This window comes from Cherax quadricarinatus, chromosome 83, assembly GCF_038502225.1.
Source record: "Cherax quadricarinatus isolate ZL_2023a chromosome 83, ASM3850222v1, whole genome shotgun sequence".
Classification (NCBI taxonomy): Eukaryota; Metazoa; Arthropoda; class Malacostraca; order Decapoda; family Parastacidae; genus Cherax; species Cherax quadricarinatus.
In genome coordinates, this window is record NC_091374.1 from 12460530 (window position 1) to 12464574 (window position 4045).

Below are 4045 nucleotides of genomic sequence, written 5' to 3' on the forward strand. Positions count from 1 at the left end.
TTTCCTGGGCTCGCTTCGCAGTATCGCCAGGTGTGTTCTAGCCTCCTGGGTCCTTGTGTCCCTGTATGTGCATGTTCGTGATTATTCCAAGTTAACGGAGTATCATTTATAGTTTTTATCATGTAATTTTTCTAAATTTCCTAGTGATTAACGCACTTGCTGTCTCTTGGTGCCCATTACTGTTAACTACGACTCTAGGAAGGAAAATTTCAATGTAAACTCTAGGCAACACACTCTCCTGCACAGCTGTCGCCTCTTGTGTTTCCTCGTGCTGGTGCTAAGAAAAAAAATTGGTTATTTGATCTATCGAATAGTTTTATGACTTTGTATTTGGTTATTGTATACTCTCGTGTCTCAACTCTCGACTCCCTTAGTGTCAACTAGTGAGTCTCATATGTGATGTGTATCCCTCCTGTTTGTTTGCTTCCCCCCTGTCTTTATTCCTCCTGTTTATATCCCTACTATTTAGGTATATCTCTTCTGTTTATGTATATCCCTTCTGTTTACATATAGCCCTTCTTATTTATAAATATCCATTCCTTAAATACCTGAACTTTTCCTTGAGCATGTCGACAGATCAGGAGAGTCCTGGGAACTTCATCTCTCTTCAAGATGGCTAAATTACGTAGATGTAATCTGTGCGGTAGTAAGGAAGAGCCAAAGGTGAATGTAGGGTAAATGCGTGAGACAGTGGGTAGAATAAAAGATAGCAAAACAAGTGGTACAGATGGAATTAAGAGAGATAACAAGAGTAGGTAGGGAGGCAGTTTCTGAGTGGTTGGTGAAAAGGGAAGAAGAGTGTACGAACTGTGGACGGATCAACCTATTGAGTAAACTGGGAAGAGTGTTAGTTAAATATATGTATTATCTTCCAAATACCAGTCCTGTGGGTGGTAATCAAAAGACTACAGAGGCACATAATGGGTTCTGTATCTGGTCACAATCGTAGTGAGTTATTTATACAGACATTAATTAGGTCACACACGCACGTAAGAAACAGGAAGTGCATGGGAGAATTATTATTGAAAGAATTAGGGGTAAGAGAGAAAGCTGAATTGCAGAGGAGCAAAAGAAATTTGGGCAGGATAAGGGATGTGCTGAAAAAGTATTTACAGTGAAGCATATATAGTTAAGTGTGAGGCACCGTTTGTCGCTTTTATGAATTTACAGAATCTACGAAAGACGAGGTGAATCTACGAAAGACGAGGTGAATCTACGAAAGACGAGGTGAATCTACGAAAAACGAGGTGAATCTACGAAAAACGAGGTGAATCTACGAAAAACGAGGTGAATCTACGAAAAACGAGGTGAATCTACGAAAGACGAGGTGAATCTACGAAAAACGAGGTGAATCTACGAAAAACGAGGTGAATCTACGAAAAACGAGGTGAATCTACGAAAAACGAGGTGAATCTACGAAAGACGAGGTGAATCTACGAAAGACGAGGTGAATCTACGAAAGACGAGGTGAATCTACGAAAGACGAGGTGAATCTACGAAAGACGAGGTGAATCTACGAAAGACGAGGTGAATCTACGAAAAACGAGGTGAATCTACGAAAGACGAGGTGAATCTACGAAAAACGAGGTGAATCTACGAAAAACGAGGTGAATCTACGAAAGAAGAGGTGAATCTACGAAAGACGAGGTGAATCTACGAAAGACGAGGTGAATCTACGAAAGACGAGGTGAATCTACGAAAGACGAGGTGAATCTACGAAAAACGAGGTGGATCTACGAAAAACGAGGTGAATCTACGAAAAACGAGGTGAATCTACGAAAGACGAGGTGAATCTACGAAAAACGAGGTGAATCTACGAAAGACGAGGTGAATCGTAGAATAAACTAGCTGTATTTCGGTCGCTGTGTGATCCGAGACAGTTATCCCTATGTTGCACAACCCCAGCTCTCTACACATCAGTGCACGAGAGAGGTAGTGTAGAGTGCAGCCTACAGATTAGCGTTGATAATTTCAAGGTAAATATAAGAAGTACGCACAGGTAGTCATGGAAATTATTATCGAAATTTGCCCTAACTTGTGCCCTAATTTCTGCCCTAACTCGTGTCCTAACTTGTGTCCTAACTAATATCTTAACTTACGTCGTAGTCGAATTAGGAGTCGACGCATCTGAGTTTGATCACAGGGCATCACACACGCCAGTTGTTCCAAGAATCTTGCAAGAGTTACCGTACACCACCGTTGAAAGTTTGAAGCCGATCGGATGAGGAATTCTCGTGTTAGAAACAAATTGAAATTGAAAAAAATATAGAGGAAGGAAAACCAGAGGTAAACCTTATTACTATTTACAATATTATGTTAATAGGGAGGCGCTAAACCCGTACGAGCCAGGCCGCAGCATTAAAAACATATACCTGAGCCTTGAAGACATGACCGCAGGTGTAATGTAATTCATTACACACACACACACACACACACACACACACACACACAGGACCCTGTACACCGTATACGTTAGGCCCATATTGGAGTATGCGGCACCAGTTTGGAACCCACACCTAGCCAAGCACGTAAAGAAACTAGAGAAAGTGCAAAGGTTTGCAACATGACTAGTCCCAGAACTAAGAGGTATGTCCTACGAGGAGAGGTTAAGGGAAATCAACCTGACGACACTGGAGGACAGGAGAGATAGGGGGGACATGATAACACACACACACACCACACACCACACACCACACACAGGGATGTTAGGAAGTATTTCTTCACACACACAGGCAGGACATACACACACACACACACACACACACACACACACACGCACACACACACGCACACACACGCACACGAGGAGAGGTTAAGGAAAATCAACCTGACGACACTGGAGGACAGGGAGGATATGATAACGGCATATAAAATACTGAAAGGAATTGAGAAGATAGATAGATAGATAGGGACAGATGGTTTCAAAGATGGACGCAACCGGAAACTGAAAACTCAGATGAGTCACAGGGATGTTAGGAAGTATTTCTTCAGTCATAGAGTTGTCAGGAAGTGGAAGAGTCTGGCAAGTGATGTAGTGGAGGCAGGATCCATACACAGCTTTAAGAAAAGATACGATAAGGCTCATGGAGCAGGGAGAGAGGACCAATTAACGACCAGCGAAGAGGCGGGTGCTAGGAGCTACGAATCGACCCCTGCAAAGCAAATAGGTGAGTACACACACACACACACTGGCCCCACGAAAGGGCTCTAGATCAAAGGAATTAGAGCTACTCCTTCAATCAATTCTCCTTACATCCTCCTCCTACTTTTCCAGGCGCTATATGACCCAACGGGCTTACCGCTCCCCCTACTAAATATAGCAAGTGCGAGTACATTAGGTGTAGGTAACGATGTAACTTAGGGCTGGTGCAGGTGTGGGAGCACCAGAATATGTGGGAGTCTTGACAGCTGCCAGATACTGGCCTGGGTACCCACTCACCTGATGCTTCTATATAATCATGATGAGAGTCATACATACAGAAGTTATTCATTTGTTCATAGTCATGCTTAGTTACATCCTCACGGCAATATATATATATATATATATATATATATATATATATATATATTATATTATAGTGCCCACGAACGAGTGGTATTGATCAATAATAACACTACGACTAGCCAAGGACTCGAACCCATGCTGCTTTGGCTTGCCTCATGGTGGGCGACAACTTATGACGCCTTAATCCACTGGATTGTATGGTCCAGTGGATTAAGGTGTCATGAGTTTTCTCCCACCATGAGGCAGGCCAAAGCAGCATGAGTTCGAGTCCTTGGCTAGTCGCAGTGTTGTTATTAACTATACAACTATATATATATATATATATATATATATATATATATATATATATATATATATATATATATATATATTATGTATTGGTCACGGCAGAAGCATAACGATAGAGTAAATTTGATATTTGAAGTGTAAAATAAACAGTCAGTGGTAGTGTTTATTTAAGACTGTTATCTTAATATGCTAGTGGAGGTAGTAGCAGCTGTCAGCTGTCTCGAAACTGTAGCTTCCAGGATGGTGGCACTG